This window comes from Equus quagga, chromosome 2, assembly GCF_021613505.1.
Source record: "Equus quagga isolate Etosha38 chromosome 2, UCLA_HA_Equagga_1.0, whole genome shotgun sequence".
In the NCBI taxonomy this organism is placed as follows: Eukaryota; Metazoa; Chordata; class Mammalia; order Perissodactyla; family Equidae; genus Equus; species Equus quagga.
This window is the reverse complement of record NC_060268.1, coordinates 56,360,703-56,373,450: the sequence shown is the minus strand read 5'-3', so window position 1 is coordinate 56,373,450 and position 12,748 is coordinate 56,360,703. Positions and strand designations below refer to the sequence as shown.

General features: G+C 45.7%; 1 protein-coding gene across 7 annotated transcripts in view; it reads right to left on the bottom strand.

The window, feature by feature from the left end:
• TLN2 (talin 2) overlaps window positions 1-9,296 on the bottom strand; it is a 413,192-nt gene extending 403,896 nt beyond the window's left edge. For 3 of the 7 annotated variants that reach the window (XM_046652946.1, XM_046652956.1, XM_046652955.1), the window contains exon 1: window positions 9,163-9,296. The gene's annotated coding sequence lies outside the window, so the exon portion shown is untranslated. The other 4 variants (XM_046652949.1, XM_046652947.1, XM_046652948.1 and 1 more) reach the window with 3 other exon arrangements.
• Window positions 9,297-12,748: the final 3,452 nt, after the last annotated feature.

The following is a 12,748-nucleotide window of genomic DNA, read 5'->3' as shown; positions in this document are numbered from 1 at the left end:
AGGAGAGCTGGAGTTGGAGTGGCCAGGGCACTGAAGGAGAACCGGGTGAGGGTCATGGCATGGAAGCCAGGTGAAGAAAAGGTCCTGAAGAGACAGCAGTCAGTGGCTAACTTTTGCTGAGAGGGTTGGCCCCTAGATATCACCAGTACCTGCAGAAGTGTGGTTCTGGTGAAGGGGTGAGGCCAAAGCCCAGGTGGAGTAGGTTCAAGACAGAATGAGAGGGGAGGAAACAGAGCAGCATGTCTGACAATTCTCTGGGAATATTTACTATAAGGGAGGGGAGAGGATGGGAGAACAGCTGACTGGGATCTAAGGTCAAGAGCATGTTGTTGCTGTGGCTTTTTCCCTCAAGATGACAGATCCTACAGTATTTCTCTCTTGGGGATTATCCATCAAGGGAAAACTGAGGCTGCAGGAAGGAAAGGAGATATATGCATGAGGGAAAGCCTTGAATGCCAACAGAAAACAGGCTCCAGGTCACATGTGGTTACCATGCTGTGTAGATAGGCTAGCAGAACTAACATGGGAAGATGATGAAACTAGTTTCTAATTGCTTCCTTTCTCTCTGTGAAATAAGCCAGGTCATCAGCTGAGAGTGGAGTGGGGACAGAAACACAGTGGACCCAACAGTGCCAAGAGTCCCCCTTGAGGTTTGTGGTCATAAACCAAAAGCAAGACAATGCAGATGGCTGAGTGTTTTCTCCAGCCAGCTTCATCAGCCGGGGGCAGGACCAGGGTGAGCAGAGGGTGAAGATTTCCCAAGAAAGTAAGATGAAGGGAGAAAGGGTCAAGGGAGTTGAGAGAGTATGCAAGCACCTGAGCTGGGGGTGGGGGGATGATGAGGACAATAAAAAAGAGAAGGATGATGGACAATAAAAAAGTGTAAGGGTCACTAGGTCAGAGGCCCTTGTAGGGTGAAGGATACATAGAATTGGGTACTAAAGCGGATAAGATGAAAGCAAAAAGATGAAGGTCAGCCTGGAATGCTTGTCAAGATTTTGGGGGAGATGCGATTATTGGTAATATAGACTACAACCGGGTTTTTCAAATGATGGGTTGCAAGTTTAGTGGGTTAGTGAAATCAATTTGGTGGGTCATTACCAGCATTTTTTTTAATGAAAAAGAATAAAAAGTATGAGAGTACATTATACCTAGTAAGAGTAAATACTGTTTTGTGAAACTTGTTTCAGTTGTGTGGGTTTTTGTATTGTGTCATCACATGAGATGTATTTCTCCTGTGGATTGGGGTTAAAAAAACTTACAGGACACTAGGTCAAGGTTTCTCAACCTTGGCATCGCTGGCATTTTAGTCCACAGAATTGTTTCTTATAGGAGCTCTCCTGTGCAATGTAGAGTGTTTAGCAGCATCCCAGACCTCTGGTCACTAAATATCAGTAGCACCCCATCCTTCCCTCAAGTTGGGACAGAAAAAATGTCCCTAGACATTGTCAAATATCCTCAGAGTGGCAAAATTACTGAGAACCAGTGGTCTGGAGATAACCATGAGAGGGATAGCTAAACCAGTATAGAGGAAAAGATAACTGACAGAGAGTTGGTCAAGGGATTGAGTTGGGTGGACCAATCTATACAGATGTTCAAGTCACCAAAAGTGTTGAGAGGAGGGGCTGTGGGCCAGATGAACACAATCTTCCAAGAATGAGGCACAGTGACCCAGAGGACTGCACTTAAGTGTTCTCTAGCCTGGCTACACATTAGAACTACCTGGAGCACTCCCCCACCAATGCTCAGGTCCCACCCAAAGCAACTAAATCAGAATCTCCAGGTGATTCCAACGTGCAGCCAGGGTCGCAAACTCTATAGACGAGACCCACCCTATGAGGCCCAGTTTAAGGATGCCCTCCTTCATGAAAATTCCTCTCCCATTTTGCTTTTTTCATATGCCCTACTACCTCTACCAATTTTGTTTTGCTTATAACTTACATGTGAAATCATTAGAAAAGAATAAAAAGCACAAAATTTAAGTGGCTAAAAACAGAACAAATGTTTATCAGCTAAAGAATTTTAGAGTTAGGGGACCCACCAGTGGGGAGAGGAGCCTTTCAGGGAAACCTCTTGAGCTTCAAATCACCCAAGCCTCTCAAGGACATCCAGACAAGTGAGGGTCCCTGAGGGCAGCCAAGCGCTTAATGTGTCACCGATATGCATTGTTAGAAATGTGTCCCTTGGGCAACGCTGTAATAAACATATGTTGAAATTACAATCACGTGTCACTTGACAGGGACACATTCTCTCAGAGAGATGTGTCGTTAAGCAGTTTCATCGTTGTATGAACATCACAGAATGTGCTTACACAAACCTAGATGGTACAGCCTCGTACACACCTAGGCTATATGGTACTAATCTTATGGGACCACCATCGTATATGCGGTCTGTCATTTACTAAAATGTCATTATGCGGTGCATGACTGTAATGGCTATTGCACTTAATTTTCTCAAAAAAACTGCACCATTGATCAGATTACAACACAATTTAAGAAACTTTTATCATCTGGTCACCATTTTCTTCACAATACCCTTCTCGTGGAGCCAACTTTTATTAACAGAAATCAATGACATTAAATCTTGAATACGTACTTACGTATGATGCAAAACAAAAAAACAGGAATCTGAGAATCTCTGACAGTCCTCTCCACTTTCCCATGAGACTCCCTTATAGGGTACTTAAAACGATATCCATGAACTCTGACTTTCACTGTTGATTAAACACATACAACCATCTATAAAACATCACTAAATCCCCAAACATCTACAAAAGAAACAGACAACAGTTGGGTAGTATAAGCCAAATGTTTATTTTTCCCAGCTTGGTGAAACTGATAAAACTGAGTTAACTTGCCTCGCTTGGCATTCTCACTTTCATCCATGACAGGGCAGAGCACTGGCTGGACAAGAACACAAGATATGCAAAACAGAGGGAGCTGTTCCTCTACACAAGGGGTTCTCAAAGTGTGGGCCGTGACCAGCAAGATCAGCATTACCTAGGAACTCGTTAAAAATGCAAATTATCAGATTGCACCCAAGACTTAGGGAACCTGAAAGTCTGGCCCAACTCTGGGTTTTAACAAGCCCTCCAGGTGATTCTCATGCATTCTAGCTTGGGAACCACCACCCAGATCTAAACCATGGTTTTCAAATTGTGTGGCAGAGCCCTGGCTTCCAGTGGGTTGAGATTGTGAGTCTCCCACCAGGAGTCACAGCGTCATGGTGTATGTACGTTTTAAAATGTGGATGGAGGTTCCACTGCATTTGAAAGTTTGGGTTTAGCAGTAACTACCAGGAACTCATAAATTCTATCAAGTTTCAAAAATCGCATTAAGAGGCAGGATTGAAAATGGTACAGATGGAGCAATCAGCTAAGCTAGGGATAGTATGGAAGGGGACCTAGGTTCACATGCCAGCACAGCCATTAAACAGCACCTCTCTGGGCCTCAAATAGGAAAACCAGCTTTGAGGAGATGCTGCTGCTATCCAGGAAGACTCTTCAGTTGGCCAGAAAATCCCCTTCAAGGACTGCCATTGGTCTTCCCTCAGAATGGGATCAGAGAAAGTCACGGCAAAGAAGTGCTTGGGGGCCGGCCCATGGCCGAGCAGTTAAGTTCGCCTGCTCCACTTCGGTGGTCCAGGGTTTTGCTGGTCTGGATCCTGGGCATGGACATGGCACCACTCATCAAGCTCAACTATAAGGACTCACAACTGGAACACATAACTATGTACTGGGGGGCTCTGGGGAGAAAACAAAAAAAAAGAGGAAGATTGGCAACAGATGTTAGCTCAGGGCCAATCTATAAAAAAAAAATTAAAATCTTTCTGAAAAAAAAGAAGGGCTTGCTAAGAGCTTTCCTGATCTCCTATTTTCACTACTCTCCTGGGGTATCAAGGTAAACAGCTTTTCCTGAAGCCATCCTTTACACTGAAGGACTTTACTAAAAGTTGGGAAATTACAGGATTTCAGAAGATGCTTAAGTGAAAGTTTCCAAAGAGATAAGAAATTGCTGCAGAAGGCGTCAGAGAAAAAAGGTGAGATACTGCCCAGCTTTTGTTTCCAAAATGGTTCCAGACGAGATTCCTATTCATGAAACAAATAACATTTTGAAGTGTTTTCATACAGAAAAGCCAGCGTGTTTGAGCAAGTAAACCATTTGAGGTGTATATCGAGCAAGTTAATCACCACATCCTTTTAAATTGCCAATTTTAAATAATTTTAAATTTTATGCCTCCTTCCACATCTTTCTCCAAGGTCATACAAATAGAGCTTCTTTTGTAAATCAGAGATAGGATCATACTACATATGATACTCTGGATATCATGGACATCCCTTACAAAATAATCCACAGTATGGCTGTACCCTATTTTACTCATCCTACTGATGGACATTCATGTTGCTTCTAGTTTACTGTAATAATCCTGCAATAAACATCCTCACACACAGATCCTGACATGCTTATGTTTTTATTTCTGTAAGACAGCACTCCAAATATGGGGTTGCTGGGTCATAGGGCATGCATGTTCCAAATCTGCACAGAAACTGTCTGCTTTACCTAAAGGTTGCCGCAATTCATATTCCCACCAAGAGTCTGAGAATTGCCCCACACATCTAACAGAAGATGTTACTAACCTTTAAAAGGTGAATCAATTGGATGGACAGGAAACTAATCTCTCTTTGTTTTTTAATTTGCATTTCCCTGACCATTATGGAGGTTAAGAATCTTTTCACATTTATTTACCATTTGCATATCTTCTTTTCAGAATTGCTGGTTCACATCCTTTGCTCATCTTTCTATTGTGTTGCCCTTCAAGTCCTATTTAATCACAGACTTATCTCTCCCCGCCCCCATTCTACTAAATACATAAGGTACAAAAAAAGTCACCCTCTAGGAACTCAGCATGTGGGATGAGGGCAGGGGATGTCTTCTTAGCATGAAGTACATGGTAAGCCCTCAAAAACAATTGCTGAATAAGTGAATAGCAGACTTAGAGAATTTTATTTGTTAAGATTGCAGCTAGAAGAGTAATAAGGAAATATAAATATTCATTACTTGTTCTACATATTCAGAACAGCATCGCTTTGGCTGAAATTAAATTGTTGGTTAAGAGAAAAACAAAACCATGATCCTGGCACTGACTCTGACAATCCACTGTGAAATGGGTGGCAAATGAGCCCAGTCTTAATGCATAGCTCTGGGTGACACATAAATAAAGGCTCTCACAATCAAAGCATTTTGTACCCAGCCTTGTCATTCATATGGCACCTGCCACTGAGCCACAGGTTGTTAGGAGGGTCAATGAACAGGGAAGCCTACCTTAAGCATTTTGTTTCTCTTTTCTTTTTTTGTATCCACCCCCCCTCCAAGATTTTTTTGCCTTTCAAAATCTCCTGCTTATTGGGGAGGGGGCTATGGGAAGGGCCTACAGAGGGAGTTTGACAGAGTTCAGATTCTTTAACTCTTTTAACTTAAGGCAAAACATCTGGTTATACCCACCGTTTATCCCCATTCCTTGTAATAGTTTTGTTTGGCTTATGTTTTAACTGGTCTCCTTATTAAATATAAAAGTAATAGGATTAAAAAGTTCTGGGGGAAACTACTATAATTAAAAAGGCACCAGTTGGGTATGTTAAGCTAATTCTAGCCCTGCTTATTAAGTTTTCTTTCTTGTCTTTAAAATTTTTTGTACCCAATAAAAATAACTGAATTATTTAACTCGTTTTTAGTACTTCCTGTATTGGACAACCACCACCCAAAACCTCCAGGAAACATCATGACTCAAAGGTTCTGGAGCAATAATGTCACAGATCACAAGTTTAAGACACCATTCCCAGAGTCTGGGCATGCCACACACACACCACAACACACACACCACAACGCCTGGTAAATTGACAGGCAACTCTCCAACATGCATAGGCATTTTCTAACCTTTTGAAGTTATAAAATCTTCTTAATAGGAAAAAAATGCAGGAACTTTGATCAAGCCATGAAGTTATAATAAAAATCAGGCAAGAGGCAACAAAGCACAATTTATAAATTTGGGAATGAAGACTGAAGGGTTTGCAATAAAACTTCTCTCTTTTAATTTTTTTATTTCAGCTTTCTTAAGAAAATTTCTCTTTTTACATTTTTATTATATTATGTTTAGCACATGCACAAAAATATCTGACATATGCAGCTATAAAGCATAATGCTAAAATGAATAAATATATCTTTAGATGTATAGTGTTTTTTTCTGAGCATAGTTGGGCAAAAACTCAGATTGTTCTCCACCTGTAACCCATCCTTAACTGCTCTTGGGAACCAATGATCTGCTGGGAGTGAGTGGGGGAATCGGTAAAATTGTGAGATATAAAAGAAAGAGGACAAGAAAATAACACACAGACACCCCTCTTTAAAACTTGACTTCACTTAAAAATACTCTAGGCAACAGTGTTTGAAAAACCCTGAACAAGTAGGTTTAGCAGTAGGTGAATTCAAGACACACATATAAGCGCATGCCAGTAAAGAATATCCCCAGTAACTCTCGCAACAGGGTCAAGTTTAAAAAGTTCACTTTCCCCTAGGAGGTAGAAGTACATCAATGCCAAAAATAGAGACTCTAAAACTCTTTAGTATCTCCTTGATAACCTGAGTGGGTACAAAGGCAGAGAGAAAACAGTGCCTTCCCCAAGCTGAGGAGCCCTGTGTTTCTGATTCAAGGTATCACCTCTAAGACTGGGAACTTTACGAAACGGATGGAGGCTTTCCGCAATGGATTCGATTCTCTCCCAAATTAGTTATGCTAATTTTAGATAAATCTATCTTGGGCTCTGGGTGTTTTCCACAATTCTAGGGCTCAATGAAAAAAACCAGCGTTCACACAGACATCCCTCCTCTCTCAAGGCCGCTTGTCGAGTCACATCCACCATCTCTCCAAGGTTTTTGCGTAGATATTCTAAATCAGCAATCAAGGAGGATAAAATCTTGGAAACTGAATGGCTGACATTCACACTGGAGGCACTTAGTGAAGTGGACGGGAGAAAGAGCAGCCTAATCCCTGACATCACAGGACACATCTCCGAGGAAGCCTTCCCTCCTCCCCCACCCCTTCTGTGATCCCTTGTGATCCAATGATGAAGCCCCAACGTGCTGACATGACCTCAATACTATGGCATCATTTCAATAAAACGCCAAGGAGAAAGCCTGGCACGTTCCTGCCAGCTGATTGTAGGTCAGCAAACATGCCCTTCCCAGCCCCTTCACCTAGCAGAGATCACAATCCATTTCACAAGTCAAGATTCCCCACCGCCCCACCCCTGAGAAGTCGCCAACTCCAGGCTCTGGATGATAGCGCGCAACCTGACGAATGCCACAACTCGGCACACCCAGGTACGATTAGAAGCCAAAGTAAGTGATACTTACAGCACTAGAGTGCTAGTAATTTATGTATATTTGGGGGTCCATTTCTCAGAACATCATCCCTACCCTCCTGTCTTTAATCGTGTCTCGGACAACGCCAACATTCCAGCTCATCCCTCTCTCATCTTCTGGAAATCTCCAGAGGTTAGTTTTCACCACGAAACACAGGGATTCTGAAATCAACTCCTTTTCCCCAAGTCACCTCGGCTCTTCACCGGCAGCAAAAATCCAAGTTTCCCCCAGCGTCACCTGAAGCCTCAACTTCTGGAAACTCCCCCTTACCTCGCCTCCACGAGCTGGCGCTCGGCGGGAGTCGACCACGCAGCCAGCCGCCGGCGCCGCCGCAGCCACGGAGGCGATAGGAGGCTCCGGCTGCTCTTCAGCCCCGGGACGCCCGCACGCCAGGCCCTCGGCCCTGATCCGCGAACCCGGGCGCCTCCTCTCCGCAGGGAGTGAGCGCCCGCGCCTTGCGGGGCGTCCGGGCGAACCCTGGCGCCGGGAAAACGCTCTGCACCGGCGCCCGGCCGGCCGGGGGACGCCGCCAAGCGCACCGCTCCAGTGGAGCGCCCGGGCGGCGGGGAGAGGGGCGTGTTCCTTGCGCCTCGGAGCCCGAACGGCGCGCCTCGGCAGGACAGGGGAGAGAGGCGAGCCGAGCGCGCAGTCCCTGACGCCGGCTCTCGGCCCTCAGCCCCGGCGGGGCAGGCCTGGCGACGCGCTGCAGCCCGCGCGCCCTTGTGGGGACAGCGGCCGTGCGCACCCTGCGCGGCCGCCTCCGCGCCGGCCTCGACGCGCAAACTTTCTCGGGGCAAACCGCTCCTGCCTCTCCCGCGGGGGCAGCGCGCTATCCCCGGGGCCCAGAAACTGTTCGCCCCCTCCCCTCCGCGGCCAAGACCCACTGAAAATATGGCGCCCCTCGAACGTCGTTCCTCAGTCCCCTCAGGGAATCTCGAAACGCCTTTCTCCAGGAGCCCTGGCTCCTCGCGGGCGCGAAATTTCAGCTCGTGGGGCCGAGGACGGAGAGGGCGCCGCTCGTCCAGCGTGAGGCCAGTGGCACCGAATCCAAATCCTGCTCTCGCTCTCGGTCGGGCGCTGCCCCCATCCCTGAGCGGCCGCAGTTTGCTGGGGGCGAGATTGCCAAGTAAAGGGGAGTCGTGGAATCCGCAGGTCTGAGAGTCCGGGACTGGGGAAGGAGCTCCGCACCGGCGGGCTGTCTTTGCCCGGAGCCTCGGCCGGAGACTTGTTTGCAAAGTGGCGCTCGAGTCGGGGCGGCCAGTGCTGGAATGAAGCCGCTCCGCCCGCGCCAACTCTCCTGGCGCGGGGGCCCGGCCAGGGCCGAGGGGACACTCCATGCAGGCGGGGCCGCTTTTCAAAGCCCAGTTACCGGAAACCCAGCGGGAGCCCCGGTGGGGACCGGCTGACCACGGCCAGGAATCCGCTCTCAGGCGCCGGCTGCGAAGCTGTTTGCAAACCGCTGCGCCCAGGTCGAGTGCAGTGAAACATACATATGCAATAGACAGGTGCATTAAATTTATTTTATTTTTTTTTCCCTGCAAAAAGCCCTCCTAGAACATCAAATCTGGGAGCTTTGCGGGTTTTTTTTTTTTTTTCTGCATTGGCATCACTCACGAGATGCAAAAGGAAAGAAAAAACCACCCACATTTTCCTTCTGTAGAGGGGAGGGAAAAGACACGAGAAATTCATGCAACGTGCATGCAGCTGGAGGAAGAGGAAAAACCGAGTGAGCCGTGCGTCTTACCGGGGGATGCATTTACTGTCTCATGGCAGAGCGCCTGCCCCGGAGTGCAGCCGGCGTACCCCCGCGCGCCGGGCGACCGCTCCGCTCCCGCAGCCGCCTCAGCCGCTGCCGCCGCCGCCGCTGGCTCCGAGCGCGGAACAAGAGCCGAGGGCGAGCGCGAGCGCACGGCCCGCGAGCGCCGGGAGGGCAGGAAGCGCGTCATCACTCGGGGACGGCGCGGCCCCGCGCGGCTCCGGTCCGGTAACGGCGCCTCGCGGTACCAGGGCTGGGCCAGCATGGGCTCCCGCGGGCCCCTCCTGGGTCTGCCCCGCGGCCCGGTGCTAAAAGGGTCCGCTAGGGAAGGCGACGCGCCGGCGGAGCTGTCGCGGAGAGAGGAGGGGGCTCAGGGTTACCTTGGCTCCCCAGAACTGGGGTTCTGCAGTGTAAGGGAGATTGGGGAGGGGGACACGGCGTCTGGTGGAAGCGACCGCACAACGCTTCCCTGGGACCACGGGCCAGGCCCTGGAGGAAGCGAGGTGTGGTTTGGATGAGAGGACCGTGGCGGGCCGTGGGGTCCTGCTGCGACGCCGTCGGCGGGACCCCAAGGCGGGGCTGTCCCGCTATGCACGTGTTGCACACGCGGACGCCGCAGCTCTGCTGGTCAGAGGTCGCTCAGGGATTTAGAGAACGGCTTTAGGGATGGCGTGGGGACGGGCGGGAGGGGAGTGGGTACGTAGTTTATTAAATTCATAAGAAAAGAAACTTTTCCTGCCTACTATGCCCTTAAAGTCAAGTATATACCTCTTGCATTTACACAGTCGCTAGGAAATGTTGTAGGATGATATGTAACAATGTGAAGGTTATTAAGGAGGCGAGGAGAAAATCACAAAACACTATGTATCATATGATCCCAGTTTTAAAAACTATGATGTACGAAGAGAGGCAGAAAAGACTGGACAGAGAAACAGCAGGATGTTAATTAAGTCTCAGTAATTGCTGGAAGTGTGGGTGATTTTTCTTTTTCTGCTTAGTTTTAATTTCTGATTTTTCTGTAAGAGACACATTACTTTTGTAATTTCAAAAACAAAATTTTTTAATAAGAGATCTGAGATTTTTTTCCTTTCCAATACAAAATGACCAGTATAGACCCTTTACCAAGAAATAGGTAGCAAATCTCTTCAGTTACTCATAAATGAAACTACTGCAACTTGTTGGTGTTTCTCAGAGCATGCAACTGCTGTCACCATAAACTGGAGTGAATTGATTATGTAAATTGAAACTATCTTGAAGGAGACCGTTGAGACATCGGATAAGGCTGAACACTCTGTAAGAACAATAGCATGTCCTTGTCCGGGCTGATGAACTCGATTTTATTATGACCACCAAGATGTTTATAACCTTAGAGTACAGCTTTGTAACATTGCAGAGAATAAACTTTATAACTCAAAAAACACAGAGAACCAATTAATTGGCAACTTGAGAAAGTCCTAAAAGTTTCAGGGCACAGACTGTTTCTAATTGTACAGGATAAATGTTTCTGTTCACCACATCTTTTTAAACATTCACCAGTCTAACAACTGGTGGTGGCAGCAAGCCACCTCAGGGGATGGTTAAAAAGTAAATGTTTATTGATTTCTGTGAAAGATTGGTAATAAGCTTATTAAATTAATACCTCCTAAATTGTCCCTTGGTTTACTGACAAAGCAACCATATTTTCATAGCTCAAATGCCAGGTTTATGTAAAAAGCCCATCAAGATGAAGAGAAAAATTGATTGCAACTAAAGTCGCTTTTCCCTTCCACTTAGTCCTGGGTTCACAGGGCCCAATGGCTTCCCATCGAGCGTCTCAAAATCAGTTCCCCCCAACGTGGATTTCAAGATTTTCCATCGCTGAATTCACCCTTCTCAAAGTATCCCATTCTCTTCCACTGCCTGCCAATGAGATGCCATTTAATATTAGAAGGTGAGCTCTATGAGAGCAAGGATCTTATCTTCATCTCTGTGCCTAAAAGAGGGTCTGGCATATGGTGGATACACAATAAATGCTTGTTTCGTGAAAATAGCATATTTGTTCATTGTCTGCTTGGCTAGTTCCTGAGATATTTGGGAAGTTCTCTCTCCTATTATCCTGGATGCTAACATCTTGTAGAATCATAGCCTTGGTTTAGTCCAGTAATTTTATTCTTTTCAAAATAGCAGCCAAATCCTAACGCCTTCAGATCAGAGAGGTGCAGGTGTCTGAATATCTGTGCATTACTAATCCAATTAGCACTATTTTGTGGCTCTCTAAGATCAATCAAACCCTTTTCCCCAGTGAGAAAGGATACCAATCCTAGAATTGTTTGTTTTAGTCCTGGCTTCTGACTAAGTGACTTTGGACATCACTTATTTTTGTAGTGTCTCAGTTTCTCTAACCTCATATGACCTCAAAGCCATTTACTGTTTCTTTAGAAAAACCAGCTCTAACCATTCTATTGCCAAACAGTATGTTTGTCAACAGCTTCCCCAATGGAAGTAAAACTGAGTTTACCAGTAACCTATAGTAACTTGCTCTGAAATTGAGACTCCTCGTCTAGACCAGAAAAGATAGTTATTTCTAAATTTCGAGTCAGCTACTAGTAGTCTCTCTCTTTACTGGTCACAGTGATCATAGTTCATTGCAGAGCACAAAAATCTGAGTTAACAAGTTCACCTTCTTGGGCTTTGTCTCCACGCAGCAGAGGAAAACATGGTGGCAGTTTATCTTAGAGTATCTAGGACCTGTGATAAAACTCATTCCATCTAAGCAATTTACCAAGCCTTTATATTGTCTAATTGCTGCCGAGCAGACCTTTAGGAACTGAAAAGATATTAATTTGTATGAATAAAAAGTGCAGCATTTGGGGAGGTAAATCAAAGAGCTTCCAAGTCACTTATAAATACATCTGGAACTAAAACCCTTTTCCCCACAAGCTAGAGCTGTAAATACCAAACCATACTTTCCTTGCTGCTAAAGAGCCAGATGCTAAGCAATTGCTCCCCTCCCCACTCGTTGCCCTATTAGCTTTAACCTCCTGACTTCCTGACTGCACGTGTTTCTACCTGAGCAAACCCAACTGTGTCCATATTGAAGAGCAAAAAAAAATTCCACCAAATATTTTGTTCCACTTTTGTTTATAAGATCGTATTTTGTGCTATGTTAAGGTATCTTCTAGGGCTTCCTTGATACAATACACCAACAGTTCACGGTGTTTTTCCCCCTCTCAAAATTATTTGTATCTACTCCCGGAGCAAGGTGGATGTGGGAACCACATTTTCTAAAAATTGCCTATTACTCAGAACCAGAGATGAAAACGAGATACTTAGACTTCTATTCTCACTTGAGAATAAGTTTATAGAAATCTCGCCCTCTCTTTTCTAACTATAAATCCTAGGAGAGAATATTACCTAATAATTATAGAGGGAATATTATCTGAGTTTCAGTACAGCATATAGTTGATAAGTGACTTTCATTTTATTTGAAAGATATTTGAAAATTTGCAAGAATTAATATATTTTAGGTTTTTAGCTGTCTCTAAGCATGGGACCTCACCTCATTCCTGATCATTCAAGATGGAGTGATAGATGT